Raw genomic sequence first — 26125 nt, 5'->3', positions numbered from 1 at the left:
AGGACGGTTTCCCAAGGAACCCCCCTGCGACGGGCCACGGCGGCTCCGCTCGCCCACTAGAGCCAGCCCCTGCGTGCCCCTCCTCCCTCGCTGGGGTCACTGCCTCCTTCCAGCTGTCCATACGATTCTCAGATAGACCCTTCTCTTGTCCTCCTCCTGCCTCTCCCCAGAAACTTCTGATTTCAGGCCTGTCCCTCAAGCTCCAGGCTCATAGGGTCCTTCTCAGCTTGCTCTTTATCTCATTGTGGTTTTTATAACCAAATAATCACCCAGAGGCTTCACCCCCAAGGGAGACACTCAGAATCAGGCCATGTTAGTTTTCTGCCACAACGACACCCATTTACCATCTCGAGGTTCTGTAGGGCGCAAAGAGTCATTCTCCCTTTGTAGGACTGCGTTTCCTTGCTGGCTGTCAGCCAGGGTTGGTCTTTGTGTCTGGGGGTGCCCCAGTTCCTCCCCTTGTCTTCCCTGTGCCCCCCCAAGCAGCAGTGGGGCCCCGAGCCCCTCTCGGTCTTGGAGTCCCTCTAACTCCCTTTCGTCTGGGTCTTTTCTGCTTCCGGCTGTAGGAAGCTGTCTGCTTGTAAGGCTCTGTGTGATGGGGCCCACCTGGAAATCCAAGATTATCTCCCCATTTTCAGGTCCTTAACCTTAATCAGGATTGCAAAGTCCCTTTTACCACATAATGCAACACATCCTCAGATTCCAAGGATGAGAGTGTGGACCTCTGCGGGGGGTCATCATGCCTCCCAGAGAGCCTTTGGTCCTGCCAGTCTCTGTCCTTCTGCAAAGCGCCACTGAAAGCTCTTTCCATCCATGCGGTGTCCCTGACCACAGGGCTACTCAGCCCCCAGGTCTTCACGCCATTCCTACTTTCCCGCACTCTGTGATTTACATACAGTTCCTTATTCACTCGGGTGTAATTGGGAAAGGCAGCTCAGCCTTCTGTCTGTTTGTAGAACACGGATAATTGTTCAAAAGCCATGTGGGTCAACATTTGCTCGGAAGTCGGGCTCTGTTGTTGGGTTATTTTTTCCTAGACTGTTCTTCCCGTTGGAAGCATTCTCAGCAGGCTTACGTGGGGCCACCCCCACTGATTTCCAGGAAACCCCAGATCCTGAGCAGAGGGTGTGGTTTGGGTTCTTTCCCTGGAGGCCCTGAGCCTTCCCTTCACATTTACTAGCTGGACCCACGGCGTCTGAAGCCAGCACAGAATGTCCCTGGCTGAGACCTCTGCCTCCAGGTCCATCCAGACCAAATGCATCATATGGAAGCGAGGGGCAGTCAGCGCGGTGATCCGTGGTGCTCAGCTGGAGACCCGGTGCATCCCGGGTCTGAGATGGGCCTTGAGCTGTTTGGATCGAGGAACAGACAAATGTTGGAAAGATGTGTCTATGCTGTGGGCTTCTCATTACTTTCTCCTTTGGTGGAGGGGCCTTAGTGTACAGAAAAACAGACTTCTGTCTTAGAAGGAAGTCTCTGCATTCTCAAGCAGCCAGTCTCTGCACCAGACAAACCACGTGAAGATCCAGGAACCTGCATCTGGTGCACAGGCCAGAGCGGACAGACGGGTGCTGAGTCAGGGGAGTGAGGGCTCCCCGTGGGAGCAGGAGATGGATTCCCGGCAGAACCCAGATGCCTGATGATGACGGCTTTTTGTTGCCGACCAAGCAGGGTGTATTTGGGGCTCAGCGGGGCACATGGCTGACTCTTCCTCCTATGGGGACGTGTTTGCTTCCGACGCTGATGACGGAGCCCCTCCGTTTGTATAGCATGTTATGCTCTGTAAAGCATTTTAGGAGTGGCAAGAGGTGGGCAGGGCGTGCTCACGTGCACTCATTTTACAGACAAGAGAACGAAGGCTCGGGGAGTTTGGCCATCCATACCAAATCTCCTCGGCGGTCGAGCTGCAGAGCAAGAAATGACCCTGCCCGTGAATGCGGGCCAGTGAAGGCCATGGCTTTTCTTGTCTCTGTGATGAAGGTGGTCAGGACACTCCAGAGAGACGAACCGCCCAAGCTGTGGCACGTTGAGAGTTCTGGAGACGGGCAGGGCTCTATCGTGGGTGCGTGCTCACAGGACGGAAATGGGTACGGCGCCGTGTGACTGGGACTAGAGGTTGGTTGCTGTTAGTACCTGAGGGTTTTGAGAAGAAGATGGGTCCTTCTAGGTTCTGTTGATTCCACCTGCTCTTATCTATTTGTTGAATCGACTTCTCTCCACCCCTGCACCTCTGACTTGATGTCCTCTCATTTGGACTCTAGCAAACCTATGTCCATTCTCCTCGCCCTCTTTCCATACATTTTCCACCCAGCAGACATGATGATATTTTAAAGATTCAATTAAGATAGTCTCACTGTTATGCTTGAAATGTGACCTGTAAGGCCCCCCAGTCCCAGACTCTCGATGATTTGGACACCTGTCTGTTTCTCTCTTCCTCTCAATCGCTTTCATTAAACACATCTTTATTGTTCTTCTATGATGGCACGTCCCCATTTGAGCTGACAAATGAAACAACTGGCAAAGTGCAATAGTCCAAGTGTAAGCTGGAGGTCAGCAGAGGTCATGCGAACTGGATCCCAAGCTTATGGCAATGCAACTCAATCCAAACCATTGTTGAGCTCAGTTTTTCTTACTGCCTTTGGCATCCCTGCTCTTTTCTGAATTCACTTTCCTTTTTCCCGAAGTGATCTTTTGCTGGATCTTTCTGCAAGGACTGGGAGGGAGTAAGGTCTTTATTCCTTCTAAAGCTGGAGGCATCTTCATTTCACCCTTTCTTATAGATGATAGTTTAGCTGGGTACAGAATTCTGAATTGACGATTATTTTCTCTTAACACTTGAAAGTGCTGCTAAGTGCCATCTTTTTAGGATGAGTGGTCTGCTTTGGTCTAGCCTTGTGGGATCTTCTCTTAGACGCGCTACAATTTTACTTCTACATGCCTCAATGGGGACTTCATTTTATTTATCCTGTTTGGAAACCAGAGTGGATTTTCAGCCTGAAGACTCATATCTTTTATCAGTTGTGGAAACTTGGTCATTATCTTTTCCAATATCACCTCTCTCCCACTTTCTAGTCTTATTCTGAAACTTCTCTTACTGTATTTTAATCCCAAGATTCAATCCCCCTCCACACACCATATTTTAATGTCTAAGGAAATTGGATGCATCTGGCAGTTGGTAGTTTCTTACAAAAGCTACCAGCTCAGTGGCGGCCTGCTCAGCTTGGTTGTTATTTCTGGTGGCAGATGCTAGAGCTTCAATCCCTCAAAATTACAGTCAGCAAAACATTTAAAGACCATTTGAGGAAGGAGTGTGAGTCCTGCTTGTTTTCCAAAAACCTTTCATAGACATCCTCTGATAAAATTAAGATAGTTAACACTTGCAGAGTGAACATCAATGTTTTGGGAAAATTCCTGGAGACCATGGTGGAGCACTCTTCTGAAAAATGTACCATTATCAACTCTCTTGAAAACCCGGAGGGCTAAACTGTTTAGGGAGGAGATGGATGTTGTCTGCATTCTGTTGAAAGTGATTCAGAAAAGTTAGACTCTGGGGGCGCCTGGGTGGCACAGCGGTTAAGCGTCTGCCTTTGGCTCAGGGCGTGATCCCGGCGTTATGGNCATGGTGGAGCACTCTTCTGAAAAATGTACCATTATCAACTCTCTTGAAAACCCGGAGGGCTAAACTGTTTAGGGAGGAGATGGATGTTGTCTGCATTCTGTTGAAAGTGATTCAGAAAAGTTAGACTCTGGGGGCGCCTGGGTGGCACAGCGGTTAAGCGTCTGCCTTTGGCTCAGGGCGTGATCCCGGCGTTATGGGATCGAGCCCCACGTCAGGCTCCTCCGCTATGAGCCTGCTTCTTCCTCTCCCACTCCCCCTGCTTGTGTTCCCTCTCTCGCTGGCTGTCTCTATCTCTGTCGAATAAATAAATAAAATCTTTTAAAAAAAAAAAAAAGAAGAGTTAGACTCTGAAGGTCAAGGAGATTGAAGACAACCTCCTTTTTTGCTTATATTTTCCTTGTTATAGATGCATGAACATTTTATTAAGTCTGTATAATTCATAAAAAATGTTTCCACCAAGTAGGAAATGTTTTCAGAAGAAAACTTCATGTTTTAGTTTAACTGGAAGCATTATTTGTGTTACGGTACCCCACAAGCTGTTGGTGCAGTGTCCAGTCATTGATGTCTTAGATTTGATAAAATGTGGCAGATGTCTCTTGGACTTCTTCACCCTAATCTTCTTCACTCTTAACTCCTCCCACCATAGTTTCCATCTCTTTATCTTTCTCTGTTGTCCCCTCAGCCATTTCTTTATTTCTCAGGTTACATGACCTGACTCACTGTTACTTTTCTGACTTCACCTCGTACTAACCTACCTATCTTTTTACTGTCTGATTTCCCTAAGGTAATGGAGCCTCTCTGAAGGCAGGGGCTTTTGTCTGTTTTGTTCACCATTGAAAGCCCAGCACCTGGAACAGTGCTGGGCACCTAGCAGGTGTTCATTCAATGTTGGTTAATGTTGACAGAATTGCCAAATTGCTTTCTGGAAAGACTGAAATCAATGTATGCCTTTGCTATAGTTTTTTTTTTCAGTGATCACAATTTCATTTTTCAAAATTTAAGTGAATTTCAAAATTTATATCCACTCTCATTTTATTTGTTTCACTTTTACATTTTTATGTTTTAATTTCTTACATCTTAATCTCTTCTTTATAAATATCTTTCTCTTTTCACCTCATAAACTTCTTTGTTTTAAAATCTGTGTCAGACTCCTCCATAAAGTTAATTTTATCTTCTGTGCATTCAAGTTATTTGTCAATTTTAGATTTTGTTCATTGGCTTTCTTAGCATTCGGTTTCTACATGATTTGAGGTTTTGGCTTACAAGTCGCTCTGAACCCCAGGTCTTTTGTTTTGCTCTCTGCTCCTTTGAGTTCGCGGCTTCCCATCTACTGGATTTCTGCTTGACTCCGCAGGGATAGGGGCTCCATGTTGAGAGCCAGCTCTCAGGACAGCGTCCAGGGCTCATGTCACCCCAGGGTTTGGGAAGATGTTGCAAATCTGTGGTTCCTGGTTGCAAAGCTGTATTGTGATTTCCTGTATTCTTTGTTCCACAGGTTGTTAATGCCACAGGGGAAAGCAGTAAGCCTGGTTCCAGTATCCTGTGTCCTGCAGGGTAATTTGGATCCCATGGCTTCTCAGGAGTGGGACTGTGACACTGCTGCCTAGAGGCCAGCAAGCCTAGGGCTTTGGCTTGTAAGTGGTCACATATCAGTCCCTTTTCTGGTCCGTGGAGATATTTGTCCATTACTTGTTTGTTTTAGCCTGGCTACATCTTTCTTACTTCCTGTTCTTATATTCGTCTACCAGTGCCCTGTGCTCAGAGCAGCTGTATTAAATACTAGCTCCCTGCTCGACCTAAATCAGAAGCTGACTGTCTTCTCTTCACAGCACCGTCTAGCCACACTCCCCTCATCTCCTCTTGCACTAGATTGAGAACCGGGAGACAGATGCCGGTTCTCCTCCACCCTCAACCTCAGGACCCCGCACAGACCTGGCAGGGAATGCAGCCACCATCTGTATCTGTGGGGCCATCTGGGAAGCCCCACCTGGCATAGCAGAGAGATGACTAGCTTTGGGCAGACAGACCTGGAATCAAATCTGGACTCAGCCACTTTCTAGCGGAGTGAACTTGGAGCAAATCGTTTTGCCTCCTTGGACCTTCGGTTTCACCATCATCGGTGGGGTGGTAGCTCCAGGCTGTGAGGGTTAGGGCTGGCAATGCTCTTGTGGGGGGTGGGGTGTCGCCTGATTTGCTGTAGGGGACCCAAACAGCCCAGATGTTGTTGTCTGTGGCTTTGACCCTTCTAGGTTTGGGAGTGACAGGGTGAAAGGGCACGTTGGGCTTTATTTAAAAAACAGTAACATTGCTGGTGCTAGCCCTGAAATGTCAACAACGGACACGACAAACTGATGAAAGCAATAACCAGAAAAGGGTGTGTAATGCACACCCCTAAAGGGTTATAAATGGAGGAAATGTGTTCACAATGAAAACCCACTAGTGTCACACACCAGTGTTGATTCCCATCAGCCTGGGGGTGTGTGTGTGTGGGGGGGAACATGTGTGTGGGGGAGATGAACTAAGCCCCCCACAGTGGCCCTCCCTGTGCAGAGCCTGGAAGCAGGTGATTAGAACAACCAGCTCGCAGCCTAGTTTAGGAAGAAACTAAGAAACAGATCTGGGTAATTTATGCGTCTCTGTGTTACGATCTGTCCTTATGAATATAAATACCCGTGAATGTGGATTGTCCTTGATAATTGCTTGCAATGTCATCTTTTTAATGAAAATTAAGTGCTTCAGGAGCACTAAGTAGGAGCTTTGCTGACACATTTAATTGCTGCACTGGGAGCTGATAACACCTGGGAGGATTGGCTATGGCTCCATTTAAAACTATGGGCCCCATTAACTTAAAAGAAGAAAATATTTTCTGAGTTACTCCTGCCTAATTGCACTTCCCTTCATTGTACCTCAAAGGGATGTGATGAATTAATTATTACACAATCTGTTCTTAATCCAGACTTCTGTGTGACATGTTACCTGGAGCCAACGCCCGCTCTCCCGGGTCCCCCTGGGAGCCGACAGACCACGTGCGGGGGAGAGAAAACAGAAGTGCGGGCTGTGTGTGTCCGCCCAGCTCGGCGTCCTCCTGGCTGCGGATCGCGTGTCCGGCTTACCTTTATTCCACGAGGTACATGAAATCCAGCCTGAAGAGGCTGCGTATGAAAAGAAGGAGCGAGATGGGAACCCAATCAGGGGAATAATTAGTCAAAAACATTAGCGTGATCTTTGTGCTCAAATGATAACATTAATTGCATGTGATTTGTATGTGTTTATTAAAACAGGTTTTCTCGGCTCGACAAGGATAGAGCAGTTGGTTCCAAGGAAATTTCTGAAGTGATCTTCAGTGGAAAGCCTTTGCTCCCCCAGATTATTTTCTGACAGGAAACCCAAATTCATGAGGTTTTACTGTATTCAAACTTGGAGGTTTAAGTTGGTTTATTTTTCTATTTTTCTTCCTTAAACTTCCTAAAATGACGTCTTTGCAAAAATAACTAAGTAAATAAATGAGCTCTTCCGAAGTAACAGAAAGAGGAAAGATTACTCCCCTGGTAAATAATGTACGTGGAGATCGTTCCCAGCTAAGAGCACGCCACAGGACATCTGGGTGTGGCAGAGCTGTGGCCAAAAACCACATGCTGAAGTCCTAACCCCCAGGACCTCAGAACACGACTGTGTGTGGAGATAAGACCTTTAAAGGGGTAATTAATGTAAATGAGGTCCTTACGAGAAGGGGGAGACTGGACACACACACACACACACAGACACACACACACACACCACGTGAGGACACAAGGAAAAGCCTGCCATCTGCAAACCAAGCAGAGAGTCCGCCGAGGAAGCCGGCCCCGCCGACAGCTTGACCCGAGAACAATCCGCGCGGTATCAGGCCAGGCTGTGGCGCTTTGCTCTGCAGCCTGGCTGCCCGAGGCATGGGGGGAGCCCGCGCTGGAGGGCGATCCTGGCAGGGGAGCCCCAGGGGCTCGGACAGCCCCGCACGCCTTGTTGGAAGTCATTTTGCACACAGTTTCCATCCAGAAGTGATACACCGGTGCATTGACGTGTGCGACCTGTGCTTTTGTCCCGATGTCTTGAGAGGCAGGAGGCGGGGGCGAGCCATTAGGGGTCCTGCGAGTCAAAGGGAGCTTGCAGGTGGACAGCAAATCTTACAGAACCAGGATGCGCTGCGGGGGACCTCGACCATTCCTGGAGGAGAATGCTCCTGGGGTATCAGTTCCTGGGGTGTTAGCCCCGTTCCCTCTGAAAACACTATTTGAGGGGTTAACGTGAAATTTCTTTTATTAAAACCAAAGAAAAACATCTGATACGAACACTGGTTAATTCTAGGCAGTGGCTGCTGGTTTTCAGTATACGGCTTCCCTGAGCTTTTCTATTTTTATGTCTTTGGCATTTTATTGGAGAACATTTCAAACAGAAGCCCTGTTGGGACATCACCAACTACGGAAAGCATCCACCGGTACAGGGCCAGTCCTGTATCTTCCGCACTCCCGTCCACTCCTGTCCTCTCCCTGTGGTCATGTTTTCAATGAATCTGAGATATTGTATCATTTCCTCCCTCCTTACTGGGCTGTGTGTCTGCAAAGCGGATGACCTTTTCTCAAAACTCAGCTGTGGGAACAGCGCCCTCACCCAAACATTGTCACCACAATTTCTTAGTCTGGACAGATCCTACCTGGTGGTGAGGTTTTCTCCCCCAGGAATGTGGTTTGATTATCCCCTCCCCCCGCTTGCACGGGTGTCAGCCCTGCACTGCTCTCTGACCTTGACAGGGGAGGGACAGATACCTTCCCTGCCCCCAGAGCACGGGGACTGTCACTGTTATAAGGATGCAAAGGAATCCCCGGTGGACCCAAGCCGCATGGGGACTGTCCATCCTAAAACGTTATCTGTTTTACTCCCAACTTAGCTGCAAGCATCTTGCATTTCAGGGTCTTGTAGAATCCTGTCCCCTGACTGGATCATCTCAGCTGCCGCTCCTGCTTTTCAACCACCCTGCCCCATGGCTCCGGGCATCAGCTTCATTTCTGTGACCCCCCACGTGTGTCTGTGTTGTGTGTGCAAATATGGGAGGAAACACGCTTTAATTCTCAAACAATTTCACATAACTCGTGTTTGTAAAGCAAACGTAGTCCAGTTCTTTTGAAGAAAAAAAAATGCAGTGTTCTATTATAAAACAGCCACTACCGGGTTCCACTAGAGGTTGTGAGACAAGTTTTCTTCCACAAGATAACTTTCACACCAAAGATGGGACAATACAATGGGCCACATGTCCCAGACTCTCATGAGCGGTGCACTGAAGGCACCTGTGAGTTGGGAGCTGTCACTGTCCCCATTTCACAGGTGTGGATACGGAAGCCTGGGGAGGTCGCTGGGCTCACACAGCCGGTGAAGGGCTGAGACCCGCATAGCTCCGTTGGGAGAAGTGTGGGCTGGAAGCGAGTAAGAGGGTTTTGTTTAAGCGTGTGCGTTTTCTTGGGCTGCCTTTGGTGGAGATGTCGTGGACATGTGGCCGATACTCCCTGCTCCGGGGCCTGATGAAGCCCATGCCTCCTTGTACGCATCCCAGGCCCACCCCAACTCTTGTGGTTTTACAGCTCTAATGTGGAATGACATTGGGAGAAAAAAGTGACCTGGGACAAGAGGGACAGCAGGGGCAGGTCCACCTCTGGGCAGACGGGCCCTTCACAGTGCCGGCCAAATGGGCATCAGAATGCAGGCCAACCGCGGGATACACCATGACAGCTGTGCCACTGCCCTCCACCTGCCCGGGCACCCAAAGCACACCTGGGTCTTGACCAGCTGGGGAGTCTCCTCTTCCAGGGCCAATGGGGGGAAGCTAGGTGAGTCGGGCGGGCCCTCCAAGAAGGTGGTGCCAACATGGGGCTGGATATAGAGGAGAGTGATGGGGAAGCCTCTGGTGAAGGATAAACGGGGTGGGGACACGAGTGGTGGGACCCTTCAGAGAGCAGTGCAGGGCTGACACCCGTGCAGGCGAGGGGAGGGGAGGACTGGATAGGGAGAGTTTCAGACCACATCAGAATTCTGAGATGCTCTGGGCCAGGCTGATGGCGAGCCCTTGAGGAAAGGTTGCCCTTTGGGCTACAAAGGCTGGATTCTGGAAGCCCCTCCCCTTCTCGGTGGTTGGCTGAGAGCAACCCGGGAGCCCATGGGAGGCTGTCAGTCACCACGCTCCCCACAGCAGCCCCCTTGATGGGACCTGATGGGGAGTTTCCATAGCCACAGCCCTGACACCCCTCCTCCCAGGAGGCTGGGCTTGCCACTCATGGTGTCCATCCTGCGGGTTGGAAGGAAGATGAATGACGTCACAGGTGTAACGAGCCCGGGGAGGAGCTGGGCACGTTCACTTACCTTGTATTTCCCGTGCACTAACCCTGTGATGCTAGCACCTCAGGGAGCTCATTGCCCAGCAGGGGAACTGCTGAGAGCCAGCAAAACAGAGCATGAAACAGTTAAAGTGGTGTAACTTTTAAGAAGGAAACAGACACACCGCCTAAGATGAGTGAAAGGGAGGTTGGAAGCCGTGGTGCAGGGGGTTTCTCTGAAGAGTGCCATTTACATAGAGAACTAAAGCATGAGAGGGAAGTCACAGGAGACCTAGAATGAGGGGCCACAGCATGTGCAAAGATCCTGAGGCAGAGAAGAATTGGATGCATTTGCAGAACAGCAAAACCCAGCATGGTGGAGTGCAGTGAATGACAAGGGAGCTGGAGAGATGGGGGGATGTGAGCAGGAAGGTCTTAGGTAGGTTGAAGGTCACAGGCAATCTTGAAACAGGGGGAGAGGATTCAGTGATGTTTTGAGACATCCACGCACGGTTGAGGACTGGGCACGAGTGGAGATGCTGGGAGGGCAGTATTTGCAGGGTGAGGTATTGACAGGCAGGTGAACTTGGGGCTGCGCAGAGTGCCCTGGGGCTGGGGGAGGGGTGGGATGGATCAGAGGGAGTGCTGCCTTGTTGTTCCCTCAAAACCAAAAGCAAACAGCAGCAGCAGTAACAAAAACCTGACTTAGCTTCCTGGGGCTGCCATAACCAACACCACCAACTTAGAGGCTTAAAACAACACGCATTTTTGATGCCCTGGTTCTGAGGCTGGAGGTCCAGGCAGCCTGGCCGGCGCCTCTGCCCCGGGTCTCAGCAGCTGAAATCAAGCTGTGCGCTGGCCTGGGCTCCTATCTGCAGCCTCGGGGAGGGTCCGCTTCCTTGCTCTTTCTGGGCGTTGGCAGAATTCACTTCCTTGTGGTCATAGGACTGAGTTTCCCTGCTGAGGCCGGGATGGCTCTCAGCTTCCAGGGGCTGCCTGCATTCCCATGGACCTGCCCCCCTCTTCCCAGCGGGTGAACCCTCTCTCCCTTGTCTTCTTCTAAGTCCCACTTTTGACTCGCTTCTCCTGCTCCAGCCAGAGAAAGTTCTCTGTTTTTACAAGGGCCCTTTTGATTCCGTGGAGCCCACGTGGATAAACCAGGATAATCTCCCTCTTGTAAAGTCTACAACCTTAATCACACCTGCCATGTCCCTTTACCATGTTTTGCTCAGACGTATGCATATCGTTGGGGGGACATTCTTCTGTCGACCACAGGCTCAGAGCATAACCCTGGGGGCAGCGCTCATTCATTCCTTCTGTGTGTATTTGAGCACCTGCTATGTGTTGAGGTCACACCATGCCGGAAAGGACAGTTTCGCACAGCCCAGCACAGGGACCGGGGGAGAGGATGAACGGGTCCTTTGGAGGTGACTGTTCAGCCAAAAAGTCCATGGTGTGGTAGCACTGGCCCCCTCAGGAGCAGGCAGGGAGCACTGACAGAGGTGAGGATCGAATCACTATGGGGATCTGCTGAAGAGTGGGGTGTTCTGGACCTGCCCACAGGAGCCCTTACAGACCCACATGACTTCAGTCACTGCTGCCTGACATCAGAGCCAGAGGGCACTTCAGAAATTATGTGGTTCCAATGTTTTCAAAAGAAAAACAGATTAAAAAAAAAAAAGAGTAGGTTTGGTTGAAGGTGGGGTTACAGAGATGGTGAGGAGAGCCCTGTCCCTAGTTAGCAGGGGGTGAGGGGATGAAGGTCGATTCTACCCCTCTCAGAGCCCACGGGGCTCCTTAGCAGAACCCATGCCCCTCGGGGCTCAGTTTGAAAACTAAGGGAAACTGAGGCCAGGAGAGAAGATTTTTCTCAAATTCAATCAGTTAGCCAGTAATGGCTGGGACTCCTGGCCCAGTGCTCTTTCCCTGCAGGGTGCCAGCGACTCCACATTATAACTCCTACCGCTGGGATGGGTTGGAAGGCCAATTTATCTTGGTAAGTTCATTTCCAGACATGCGGAATGGCATATGTAATGATGCTTCCCTACCCCGCCACGGACTTTAGTAGGAGAACCTCTTCCTTTATTCCAGGATCTAGAGATGTGGAGCCCAGTCAGCCCCGTGCAGAATCTTTCCAAGCTCTTTCTCTGACAGCCTGGCCCACACAGACGAGCTCTCTTTCTCTCTCTCCCTCTCCTACAGCTGCTTGCTTTTGCCATTTTGAAGGAGGGTAATGTCAGCCTGGTGCCCGATGGGAACACCGCGCTTTGCACTGAGACACCGGGCTGCAGGCTCGCTCTTTGGAATGTGTTTTTGTTTTAAGCTGGGTAGACTCACTCTGTTAATGTCCCTTCTGTGGCCCATCAGCTCAGCATTTCCTGCCTCTCAGCTCTCCCTGTTTGCCAGAGAGACTCAATTACATCCTGGACTCCACACAGGGCAGATTTATGGGGCCTCGCAGGCTTCCTGAGGCTTGGAGGAGCAGCCTGACCCAGAAAACTATGCCTGCGGCATCAACCAGATGTATCAAGGCCCTGGGGGCACAGCCTGCCTGCCTCCTGGAGCCCCCTCCTCATCCCTCCTTCCTATCCCCCTCCTGTCTCCACTCCCCCTGCGTCTGGGATGCTTCAAAGATGCCCCCCGGGTGTGGGTACCACAATGGTCCAAGGAGCTGTTCTATGGCCACTTCTTTGGGAACTGGGATGCTTAATCCTTGCTGGTGGGTTTGCTCTGCTTTCCAGAGGAAACTCAAGTCAAACATCCTCATTAGCTGAGGCCACTCCCCATGCCTCTACCCAGCCCTGCAAGGCCACTGTCTTCCCCCAGCAAGGAGGGCACATTAAGCCACAACCAGTCATTCACAATCTCCCCTAAATTAGGCTCTGCTATCCTTTCCAGAAAAATTCTGTAGGGTCAGAGAGCCCTCCCACCCTAGCTCCAGTTGGATGGAGATAAAGGGGAGGACATGGAAAGGCAAGAATGGGGATTCCAGGAAACCAGGGCAAAGTGGTGTGACCCCAAGGTTAAGAAAGGGGTCAGACGGCCCTACCAGCCTAAGATACATGAAGTTATTATCTTCTGCTTGTCTGCTCATCCGCGGAGTGGAAAATGCTGCACCCACCTCACTTGCTCTGAATTCTGTCCAGGAGAAAGAAACGCTGTGATGTGATGAGCTCTGAGTAAGAGTCAGCTACTGTGATCAATATTATGGCTATTGACTTATCTTAACCCAGTTTTTATCAAATGCGGATTAAGTGCATACATTTCTTTGGAGGAAACAGTTTCTCTTGGAGAATATCTCTAAAACCCTTAGAATTCAGCTTAAGGAATAAAGGTTAGGGAAAAGTGGCATTTAGGAAAATGGTGTTTCCTGGTCAGTGATCCATGTACGTTTTTTCTTTCCATCTGGTTGGAAATGTTTCAGACTCATGGAAATAAGAGACACAAAACTGAAGTTCTCAAGGAACTTGCGGACCCTGAAGGATCTGTCCAGGGACCTGATGTGAAGAGCGGCCTGAGGCCCGGTGGGGAGGGGGTGGGAGGGCGATATGGGGGGCTGTTCGGCAGGGCTGGGCTGGCGCTCAGGGGTCCAGAACGCACATCTAGTTTCTGGGCACTGGGGCTCACTGCATGTGCCCTGACTTGGTTCAGGCGCACAGTCTGCTCCACCGAGTTCTCAGAGCTTCCTCGATTCCCACCCCCAGCTCCCCTCCCCCCACAAAGTTGCTACAAAGTAGCTGCTGGGAGAACCTCTCCAAGTCATCCCCCACTCCCCTCTCCTGCCATCGTGGTGGTGGCGCTGCCACCTGGCGGCCGGCACTGCGCACTGCAGGCTCCGCGAGCCCAGGCCCACCCGGAACAACCGGCATCCCCACCCGGACTTGCCCCCACCGCCGCGCCCCACCCAGCCGGCTTTCAGGGACACTCGTCACTGTGGATCCGTGATGGATCCCTTTCTGTGTGTGCCTGCACCACCAGAGAGCTTGATGCGGCGGGATCCCCGTGCCTACGGCTCCCCAGGCCAGCGGAGGACCCTCCGTTTTCCCTCTTCCCTCTTCCATTGGCCTCCTCCTGGGCACCCGGTCTCTCAAGGGGCTTCCACTGGTGGAACCCCAGCCCACCCCTCTCCATCCTCCACCTCCTGGTCCGCTTCTCCAGGTCCCCTCCTGGGGTCAGACCCTGCTGCCTGCAGCAGCGGGAGCGTGGGTCCCGGCGTCCAAGACCCTGAGCGCAGTAAGCGGGGGGCCTGTGATTTGCTGAAAAGCCCTGCCCTTCGGTCCTTCTCCAGAAGCAAAGCGTGGCGGGTGCTGAATCGTGGCAGCGACTGGAGCCTGCTGGCATCATCAACACGAATCAGCCGGCACAGCTCACTTACTTTAAGCACCTGCAAGGGTTTTGTGCTTTGCACATTTACCTGGTTTGCTTCCTTCCAGGCCCGGGAGGGAGGGCTTTCTGGGCCTCAGGATGAGAAACGTGGTGAGCAGGGAAGTGAAGGCAAGTGGGTATGGGGGCAGGATTCCTCTGCAGCCTGGCCAGGTCTGGCACTGCCCGGAGGGAGGGCCAAAGGATTTAAGGTAGTGGAGCAAAGTCTCCACAGTACCAGAGCCCTGGAGGGGCCGTTCCTGTGAGGGGTTTGGGGTGGGGACTTGAGAATTGGCATTTCTAGCAAGTGCCCTTCTTGCTGCTGCCTCCAGGGCCTACTTTGAGGACCACAAGTAGGCTCAGTGGTTCTCCCCTTTGGCTGCAGGTTGGAATCAACTGGGGGCTTGTAAAAGTGCAGATCCCTGGGGCTCCTGCCAGAGATGCCATGTTATCGGGTGGTGCCGAGGTCAGGCACTCGGAACTTTGATGGTTCCTTAGAATATTCCAGTGTGCAACCAGGGTTGAGAACGGCGGATGTAGTTCATCCCTTTCATTTGGGGGAGACTGATTGGCTCCTGGGTCATAGGGTGAGTCGGCCCTCCTGGGGCAGGGTCTTGGGTTGGTGCCGCCACGCGGGGATGTGGCTTTGGGGATGCGGCTCTGTGCGTGGCTTCACCAGGACCCAAAGCGGGTGGGGGCTGGGCTCAGGGGGCAGCGAGGGAGTGTCCTGCTGTGCCCTGTGACTCTGCTGCACCCAGATCCAGCCCAGGAGCACACACAGGGCGGAGATCCAGACCACACGCCTGGGTGAGGAGCCGGGCAGGAAATCCGAGCGCGGGCAGCAGCTGGGACACCGGCGGTACCGAGCTTCAGAGCAAGACGGCCAGGGGCGGGCAGAACCGGTGGAAATGAAGGAGGGAAGGAATCCGGCAAGAGTCAGCCCGCACTGAGGCCAGGGCAGCGATCCATTCTGGGCTCCCAGGATAACCCTGGCCCTCTCGGCCCTCTTGGCCACGTTCCCCACCAGGGGCCTCCGTTTCTCCTTTGATGCTACGACGGTGCTGGACCCCGTGACGTCCATGATGGAGAGAATGAGCGTGCTACCCGCATGTCAGGCATCCTTATCTTCCACCAGATTGAGGTGGGAGATGGGGTCACCCGCATGTCACATCCCCTCCGCAGGGTCCGGGTGGCAGTTTGACCTGACCGCAGACCCACACCTGCCACAGGCTCCAAGCCAAGAAGCCACTCGCTTCCGTGGCACACGCACTTGTTCTCTGCGGACATGGTGTGTGTCGGCAAGGCCGGGCTGTAAATTAGTTAGTGGGCCATGTCCCCATTAGTTAAAAAGAGGAAGTGCTTCCAAAAAGAATGAGATAAATGGCCCTGTGCCAGAATATTCCTTTTGCCATAAGTGTAAATATTATAAACAAGCATATCTCACAACCCATCCATCAACCCCAGTGGTTTAACCCAGGGAGGTCTGCACTCCTGGGGGGCATGTGTGTGCAGCCTTCACCGCCCGGCCTCTCACTGCCTAACCCTGGCCTTGCAGGAGGAAGCTGGGGGCTTTTGCGGACGTTGGAAGCAGCGAGTCTAAGTGGTATTATCCTAATGAAGGGGGAGAGAGTTCTTAATGGGCTTTCCCCCTCCCACAGCACATCCTCTGGGAGGGTAGAAAGAGAAGAGTGCCAGCTATTCTCCAGTCCCCTTCGGTTAGGAAGTCAGGAATGCCATGCTTCCTAGGACAAAAGCCCGATTCTCTTTTGGGGCAAGTGACCCAGGAGCTGGTTCCTGACAACGCAAGGATTCTGTAGGCACTTGCGTCAGTGGGGCCTCTCACGGCCGTCCCCCCTCTGTGTCCTGCTGCTGGACTCTAGGGATCAGGCCTCGCCTTCCTAGGAATGTCACAGGACAAACCGGCCATCTAGAGGGTGAGAAGGCAGCTGTTCTCTGTCCTTGGGCCAGACCCTTGGGATGATGGCAGTTCCTTATGTCATGGGTGTCCATCTGTCCACCCATCCCTGACGGGCCTGCGCTCTCTGGAAGTGGCGTGGTCTCTCTTGTGAAGGGCTTCTCCCCCACCCCCCCATCTTCCTGCCAGGCCCGGGCAGCCGTTCCTCAGGCCCTGTGGAGCCATAGCGACTCCAAGGACTCTCTCTCTGCTTCCCCTGCAGAGGCGAGCGGAGTCCTGTGAGGTCCCCAGCAATGAAGGCTTGGCTGGTCATTGCCTGGTTTCTGTGGCCAGCCTGGGTGAGGTCTGCAGGTGAGGCCAGTCCCAGTCCCTGTCCTCCTCGTTCCCGCGGTGGGAGCAGGCACAGGGCCGTGGCTCAGTGAAGCCTCACTCAACAACGGTCAGAGGGTGATGGTCTGGGTCCAGACTGCTGCGGGATTGGTGGGCGGCAGCCACACCTCCTGCCTTGGACTTCAGTCCGCGTTAGCTGTGGCCGACATGCCATCCGTCGTGACCTGGTGTCATGAAACATACGCACACCCAGACTCTCCCATGGCTGTCTCTACCCCACGCGCTAGGCGGCCAGGAAAAGCGCCCACAAGCTCTAGGGGACGCGTATGCCTCACTCACAATGGGTCATTACCAGTTCCTTGGCAAAGAGGACCAGGAGACTAGAACTGGGGTCCCGTGGTGCAGGACACGGATGCTGGACATGGGTCCCAGGTCTTGGAAATGAAACTGGTGCTCACCCATGACCCTATCTGAGTCCGTGACCAGCTCCCATGGGAGCACAGCTTAGTGGAACTTAGATGACAGTGGTGGGGGTCCCGCCGGGACAAGGGCAGTCAGGGCTCAGCTCCTAGGGAGCAGACATCAGGGGGCTGCCCACCAAAGCTGTGACCTGTGTCTGGTGGTGCTGCCAAAAGCCCTGCTGTGTTTGTCCCATGTTTTGGGGATTCCTGTGGGCAGGGCATGGCCCCAGACCCTAGGAGCCAATCCACAATGAATGGAGAACAGACAGATGATGCTTCTTCCCCAGAAGACATTTTTTGAAGTAAGGCAAGAGATATCTTCCCATGTTGGGGACGCCTCTCTCAAATGTGGATGCAAAAAAACACATGCTTGGCAATGTTCGATAAGGATATTTTCCGTGAACGTTGAGTCGGAGGTGGAGAAACAGCGTATTCAAAGCTAATTAACGCAACAGGTTTGTGTTGGAAAGGCCCCCTTGGAATGGGTGGTGATAATGTCGAGGTTAGCAAACATCTGGGGAGCGCTTACTGTGTGCTGGGCACCCCGGCAAGCCTGTTGACAATGTGCTTCTCCAACCGCGAACAACCCAGGGAGGGAGGTGCCATAACCACCCTCTTCGACCGAGTCGGAAAACCGAGTCCCGGAGGGGATGGGCACGGGGAGGGCTCGCTCCAGCTGGGAAGAGGTCTGGGTGGGCCTTGTGACTCCAGCACCCCAGGACCTGGCACCAGGTGGGACTCTCACTCGGACGTCTTTCCTGCCAGATAATCAAGCCATTGCTACAATTCAGCAAAAGTCCCAAAGATTCAAGTTGGCGAATTTAATCCTCTTGCATCTATTTTCGGTGTCCTATTACGTTCCTAAGCGCACACAACAAAATGCAAATTATAATTGGGTTAACACTGTGCCGTCTTAAGCAATAATAAATTAGCCCTCATTTAAGCACCCACTTTACGAGCGGGAATGACTAGGTTAATATATGATAAAAAAAATCTTGGTGTGTATACACAAGACCCTGGAAAATACATTAAAAATTAATTACAGTAAAATCGATATGATTAGAAGCAAAAGTCCTTTATGCAAAGGCAGTAAACGTGCTTAAGATCTTACGAGAAGGAAAAAAAAGGGATGCTCTGTGATTACGTTGCTGGGGAATGCTTATGGAAAACTTTTAATGAAGGCTCCCACCTCAGGCAGTTTGGATGGCAGATAGAATAGGAGTCCCTCTTTCTGATGCAGTCATGGGAAATGGTGTCTGTCACTCTTTCTTCCTCTGTTGGGGTTCCTGGGTGGTGTGCAGGAGGCCAGCACCTTGGACGTCTGGTGGCAGACAGCCGGGAGTCTCTGGGTGCTGACCTGGCCGCCCGTCTGCCCCTGTGTTGGTCAGGACGGGCCGGATTGTGGCACAGTAACAAACAGCCCCCCCCAGGACCACATCCAGCAGAATGGTACTTCTCTCTCTCGTGGGGGTCCCTGCAGGGTTGGGAACTCTCCAGAATGAGTGTCTCTTCAAGTGATGGCTCAGAGCTGCACCACCCGGGCAATGTGCTCCTCCTATGTCACTGAGGCGGGATAAGAAAGTTCTGGGTGGTTTCACTTCAGCATCTGATGCCTCTGCCTGGAAGTGACCCTCATTCCACTGGCCAAAGAAATTCACGAAGCTAATTCTTACCCCACGGGGTGGGCAAGGACTGTTTCCGTGTCCCTGGAAGCAGGAACAGAAGTCCTGAGGAGCCCCATGTTGCCTTGGGGACACCCTTCCCCAGGGGAGAGCCTCCCCTGAGTGGAGGGTCTCCAGGGGCCCCTGACGAAAGCGGTCCTCTCGCTGCCGGGTTCTGAAGATGCTGGGAAACATAGCAAGTTGTCACGGAGAGGCCAGAGGCCACCGTCACGCACAGAGAGGCCAGGTGGGGTTGTAGCTTAGATGTGCTGGCTCGTTCCTTCCTTAGAACTGGCTGGACCTGCCCTCGCCCCCGTGCTGAGCCCACTGCAAACCCCCCCATCCGAGAGCGGTCACGCTGCAGCCAGCCTGTGCCCAAGGGGAAGACGATGGAGATGTACTAGGCAGGCCTGGGTATTCTTGACTGAAAATATAAACTTTATTGATATTCAGGTATGGGGAGGCCAAGAGACCCCAAGATGGGGGGCACAGTGTGCCATGCTGGGACGCACGGGGAAGCACCAGGGTTGGGCAGGGGCAGAAGAAGCGAGGCGGAAATGTGGGCCAGAACCTTTATTAGGGTTTCTGCGGGAAGGACTTGATGAGGCAGAGTCAGAAGGTCAGCGCTGGCCAGTTGGATGGCTTCATCAGGCTCCGGGGCCCTGGGGACGTACCCCGGTTGTCTGGTACCTGGCCGGGCGTGACCAGGGCAGGGGGAGTGTGGCCCAGAGCGTGAGAGCCCCATAGAGCTGGTGGGGGGATGTGGGCTCTGCATTTGGTTGGTTTCCATCGGAAAGGTGTGCTTGCAAGGCTGGCCATCTACTAGCTCGAGGAACTGGTGGCCCCAGGAGGGGCCGTCTCTCCAGGGTCGAAAAGACACCAGATATCAAAGCATCAGAAAATAAAAAGGCATGATTGAACCCTATTTACTGGCTCTTATAAGAAATGCCTCGAAATCTGAGACGAAGGACCCTTTGGGCCTATCACGTAGCACACATAGCAATTCAGGGGGGGACGGTGGTTATCCCATAACACAGACGAGAAAGTTCAGGAGGCGAGTGGCCAGGAGCCCAGCTCAGAATCTCTCGGGGGGACACTGTGGTCCCAGCGGACTTTACTGAGGCACTTCTGTCCCGGCCCATCCGGGAGGATGCTGGGTGGGTGGAGCCCATTCCCCAGATGCCCACCGAGAGGAAGGAGCTTCTGCTCCGGCATGGACCCCGGGCCTGACTGCCAGCACCCAGCCCATTGTCCTGTCTGTCTCCCAACATCCCTTGGCCATCTGTCATCTCATTCATTCCATACACAGCCCAGCCGAGGCTTGCCCTACCCCTGAGATGTGCCCTCGGTGGGTGGGTGGGTGTGCTGTCTGTGGTCACCTGCACTGTCCCGGGAATGCCCGCAAAAGCCAGTTAGGGCCAGTGTGGGGCAGCCGCAGAGTGCCAGGTCCCAGGGGGCCCTTGTGGTTCATGGCATCGCACCCCAGCCCAGGGACGGATCCTGACAAATCTTAACTTTGCCCCAAAGTTCCGAGTCATTCTGCTTCTTGTGTTTCTTCTTTTTTTTTTCTCTAGGCTCCTTCTGGACACTGCTCCAATTTTCTGCCTCTGATTCATGACACGGCAGCCATCTGTGCCAACAAGAAATCCAAGTCTCTGGGTGAAGGAGCTTTTAGGAATAAATCCAAACAAAACTTTAAAAAAGTCACACTTAATCACACTTTCTCTTTGTATCTGGGACCCAGCCCAAGAACTGATTTGCAGCCCTTTAGTACAACTTGGAATTTGCTGGATTATCCTTTGTATTTATGTAGCTCGTAAGTCTCCCTTGACTGGCGGGATGTCCCCATAAATACTCCGAGGCAGGAATGCCATGAATGTGGGCTTGCTGGCGACGGTGGCGCTCATATTTCAAACACGGCTGAATTGAAGGAGATGGATCTGGGTTTTGGGGGCCTCGTTGCGTTCCGCAGTCCTACTCGGCTCCATGCTGCCTGTGACAAGTTTGCTTTTTTCCTTCTCACCTGTAATGTCCTTGACCTCTCTTGACCTCCCACGCTCTGTGCATTCAGTATGTCTCAGATGGGGATAGCTGGAGGACCTCTGTTCATTCTCTTGGAGCATCTGGCTACGGAGGTAATACTTCCATTTTAGTGGTGAGTACAGCGAGGTGGAGAAAGGGTCCACAGTCCAAGGTCACCCCCTGGAGACGGCCTGGGATCTGAATCTCTGCCTGTGTTCTCACTCCATGCCACATATGTAATGTTGCAAACCAAAACGGAGCCCTTTGGAGCCCAGGATGAAGCCAGATTTAATGGTTGATGCCTCCTTGTGCTTTCTAGGGGCAGAGCAGGTAGGCTGGATCTCAGTTCTGGAATACATGTGTGTGGTATGGTGAGGGGTTCTCCTGTGTCCCCATCTGTGTCAGAGCAGTCACCTCCATAAACTGATCTTCTTGAGAAGGTGGGGATGGCTTCCAGGGAGGAGCTGGCTTCATCTGGGTGGGAAACTGGGGCCTGGGCTTATCAGTAGAACCTCAGAAGGAAGGGCTCCGTTTCGGAGAAGAGAGGGTCAGAGGGCCCCTGAGCGACATGAGGGGCAGGGCACAGGGCGTGGTTGGGGAGGTCTGACGATGACATGGTGAGTGATGCCAACACGGGGGCGGGGAAACCGGGCTGGCAGCAATGCCATTAAAGATAAGATTGAGGCTGGGGACAAGGGACAAGTCATGGGTAAAGTCTTCATGAAAGATGTTGCTGAAGAACAAGGAAATCCAGATGGCAAGCATCCATTCTTAGCTCTCCAAGACAGCCGTTTTTAGTAAATTCCAGTTAACTTCACCCTAACAGGAGCAGGCCCAGTAATGGGGCTGGATTTCTGCTCTTTGTGCAGAAAGGGGGCTGCGAGGGGCCAGCCTGAGCTGAAGGACCTCTGAGACAGCCCCTAGTCCACAGTGCTCTGATGCGGGAGCATTTCATTGCACGTTCCAGCGCCAGTGCTTGGAGAATTTTGAGATTGTCTGTAGTATCATTTCCAAAGGTGATGTCTTCTTTTGTTCAGGACAGTCAGTTAATCAGGATAAGCCTGGCTCCATCACTTTGGGGAAAATATGCTTGCTCTCGACGAGCCATCTGTAATTATTTATCTATTTATTACAATTTCTGCAGAACATAATTGAGCAAGACATTTTCTGCTCCAGAGAAATATCTGCATGGATCCAAATGTGACCAAAAGCCAAAACCCCAGCTTCTGTTTCCGTATGTTCTAGGCATCTCTACCTTTATCTACGATACATAGATTTGCATATATGGATGTAGATGTAATGTCATGATTTATAGATAGAGGCATGGGTGGGTAGATGGAAAGAGGAGGGACGGACGCAAGCACGGATGCATAAGTAGATAGATGATGGATGGGTGCATGCACGGGTATGCAGAGATAGATCAGTAAGCAGGTAGGTAGAGGAATGCAAAGGAGCAAGGTGCACAGATAAACAGCTCACAGTTAGCTAGACGGATGGATGGATACATGCATAGACGTGTAGATGAATGGATGGATGGATGGATAGATAGATGGATGGATAGACAGGCATAGAAACAGAGGGGCTCTTTGATCTAAAACAGGTTTTTTTTTTTTTTTTTTTTTTTGGCACCAGGGGCTGGTATGAACATTCCCCCTGTCTAGTCCAGCAGGTGGCCCAGTTTTCCAGGATGCTTTCCTCTGGGTGGAAGTTGGTGGTCATTACAGCCCAGGTCTTCTCCCCTGCTGCCTGCATACCTTCAAAAGGACCTGGGTAGGTGGTTGTATGGAGCATTTCTGAACGTCTGTGCTCACTGTGCTGGGCCCTGTGTGGCTCCCGTGGGTCCTCATGCTTCATCAGGCGTATCGCATGCTTGCTTCATTGCACAGGCTCTGCTCTTGGTGCAAAGAGGGGAGAATGTCTCTTTGCTCTTGGCTGCATCCCACCCCTAATGCTGTGCCTGGCACACAGTGGGTACTCCCTAATTGCTTTTTAAACGAATGAATGAGTGAATAATGAATGAAAAGACATGTAAGGTCACAAGTCCTCACCGTTGCTTTCACTGCCCTTGCCATCCTACCTGCTTGTCTGCTAATCCTTCTTCCCAGCATGCTCAGGGATGCCCACCATATTGAAACCATGTTCACTGTCCCCCCACATACTGACCAGAGGATCTTGGGCTTTCCACGACTGAAGGAAGAGGCCCATCCATGCCACGAGGGTTGCTTTGCTTCTGCCTTAGGTCCTGGTAAGGGGAAGCATGTGTCCCGCTGGACAATGTCTGCAGACCATCCTCTGAGAACCACTGCTCTCCACAGTGTTCCCGCCTCAGCAACTCCCCACACGCTCGTCTGGGGAGATCAGGGTCTCACCCTTTTCCTGAGTCTCCCCTGATGCCCTCTGCCTGCCAGGAAGCCTGAGTTTTCCTTGATTTGGGGACCTTTCCGGGTCACCCTAGAGCTGAGAGAATGGACTTCTAGACTGTAGCCTTCTAGACTAGACTATATGGACTTCTGACTGTAGCCTTCCTGGGGTCCATCCTGGAAGGTTGGCTGGAAACAAATCGGCCACCCCTGCTGTCCTCCCACAAAAGCCCCTCAGAGGGTTGTTAGAGGGCCATCTGCACAATTTACTAGGGGCTCATTAGGAAGGAGGACCCGGTCTCACCCCAGATTCCCCGCACTGGGATTTGAATGGGGCTGAGCGCGGGTGTTTCCGCAAAACCACCACCTCCATCTCCACCCCCTGCATCCGGTGGTTCTCATCCCCCCAAGGTGCCAACCTGTGCGCTGGAAAGCACGTGGGTCTAGGGGGCCATTCTGGCTTCTTGGGGACCAGCTGTGTGACTTGGGACGAGGGCCTTCACCTGGCTCAACCTCATGTTCTGTCTGCTAGGAGGACAGGGGTGCCTCGCGGTGAGGCTGGGGCGTCCGTGCCTGAGATGCATTGGCCCCCTTGTCCGGCCCCTGGCAGATTCCCAGAATCAGCGAAGCCCCTCGTCATCCCCTCCCCAGGGCTTGGGCGCCGGGAGACCAGTGCAGGGAGGGAGCGTGGGGACACTGAAAACCAGGCGCGTGTTCCCGCTGCTTTAGTTCAGAGGAGGCCCTCTTCGTAGAGGGGAGGGCTCTCCGCCATGGGAAGACAGATTGGCTGTGTACAGGCCCCATTAGAAACAGATATCTTACAGCCTTTATGTTAACCAGCCCCATTTATGTCACATAATTTTAAGTACTAACATTCTGACAGGGTAGGGAATTAGAGGCCTGAAGAGGATACAGGTCTCCGGGTCACGTTTCCTAATTACACCCACGTGATCAAGTACGCAGGCCAAATCCCCCTGCACACCCATAACACACACGCGTGTCTGCACATGCACGGACACCCCCCACTCACATACATGTGCACTTGCTCATGCGTGAATTCCCCTTGCGCACTGAGCAGCTCCTTCCCTGCGATGGAGGGAGGGGGGCTTGGAGGCCAGGCTGGGCTGGGGCTCGAGCTCGGCATTGCGGCCAGCTCAGGCAGGGCCGGGGGCCTGGGGTCCACAGGAAGGGGCCTTGATGCGAGGTTGTTGCCTGATTTGGGGAGCTGGAGCAGGGCTTTGCAGCCTGAGCTGGGAAATGGGGAGAAGGTGTCCGCCTTGCTGGGCCTCCCGGCCTCAGCCTTAGTCCCCACCCTGCACCACGCTGGGACGTGGAGGCATCCGGCTGCCCAGCTTCCTTTTGTTTGCTGACTCTTGTCAGTGGGAGCAGCTGCCTGTTCTTTCGTTCGTTCATTCATTCACTGATGGGGAGAAAACTATTCGTAGTAGACTGAATGGTGGCCCCCAGAAAGATACTCGTGCATCCCTGGAAACTGTAAATGTCACTTTCTTTGGAAAGAGGGTCTTTGCTGATGTGAATAAGGATCTTGAGATGAGATTACCCTGCATTATCTGGGTGGCCCTCAAATCCAACGACAAGTGCCCTTACAAGAGAAAAGGATGTAGAGAAGAGGAAGTGATGGATGGACATGAAGATGGGAGGGACGTGGCCCCAAGCCAGCCCACCGGGATCCTCCGGAAGCTGGAAGCGGAAAGGAACAGACCCTTCCCTAGAGCCTCCGGCGGGGGGCGGGGCATGGCCCAGCTGCCACCTTGATTTCAGACTTCTGGGCTCCAGAACTGGGAAAGGACATATTTCTGTTGTTTCAAGCCAGCAAGTTTGGGTTACTTCGCTATAGGACCCACAGGAAACAAATATAGTTAAAATGAAGTGGGGTCAGGATGGTGACAGGGGACCTGCAGGTGTGGCTGGATCTTGGGGGCCAGGTTTAAGAACTCCTCTGGGCACGTTTAACACAGCACATTAAAAATAAAGGCCAGGGCTAGAGCTGGGTCTCTCCCCCATCTGCCCTCCCAGCACTTACGGGGGGCTCATGAAATCACCCCCCCTTTAGTTGGGCCCAGAGTCACAGTGACAAGCAGGCGTTTAGGCAGAATGTGTGGCTGGCAGAGAAAAGCCACAAACCCCAGCAGAGTTTCAGGCTCGCGGCTCTTTGAATCATCGCAGGCAGCTGGGGGTGGGGGGTCCTAAACAGATGGCAGGAGGAGCCTTCATTTCCCCAGTGATCCCGTGAATGTCACCACCTGTTCCCGCCTGAACCTTTTCTGTTTTCAGCCCCCCCACGAGCCATGCTCTGTCCAGATGTTGGGTGAGCTCTGGGCCGCCTCTGAGTCTCCGATGTGTCTCCTCTGTCATGGATGCGGTGGCTGCAAAGCCCCGCCATCTCCTTCAAGTGCAGACTGAGAGCATCGGGCTTCTACGATGGGGCACGATCCCTAGTTGAATCTTGGAAACAAGGGCCCCTGTCTGATGCTACAAAATTCCAAGGGGGAGAAGAATTCTCAAATTGAAAGCCATGTGTTGAGAGAGGCTCTTCTGGGGGGACACCAGCTGTGATCTGACATAGCTGGCCAACCTCCAGCTTCACAGGGAACCTGTCTCCTGGGGACAGGCTGGCCGTGGGTGCTGGCGTGGTGCTCATTAGCGGCCGTCCAGCTGGAAGCCTTCCTGTGCTAACCCCCCAGTGCCCCTGCTGTGCCAGACCCACACCTGGCCTGCCAAACACGTAATTTTGTTCGGTGTCCCAGCAACTCTTGAGGTGGCTGGCCAGGGTGATGATCCTTTCCTTGTTGCGGATGAAGAAAGTTACCCATGATTCGTCTAAGCTCACCTGGGTCCCCGGGGGCAGAGCTGCGGTCTGGTCTTCGTTCTCTAGGACCCATAAGCCGGAGGGAGTGTGGTGGGAGCTGGCGCTTGTGTCCAAGGGGCCTTCCCGGTGCCCAACGATGGGGCTCAGAAGGACCACCGATGTGCCCACTTAACAACTGCCCTAACATGGATCTCGATTTTCAAATAAATAAATAAATAAATAAA

The sequence above is a fragment of the Ailuropoda melanoleuca genome, chromosome 11 (assembly GCF_002007445.2).
Source record: "Ailuropoda melanoleuca isolate Jingjing chromosome 11, ASM200744v2, whole genome shotgun sequence".
Lineage (NCBI taxonomy): Eukaryota > Metazoa > Chordata > Mammalia > Carnivora > Ursidae > Ailuropoda > Ailuropoda melanoleuca.
Note: the sequence above shows the minus strand (reverse complement) of the source record.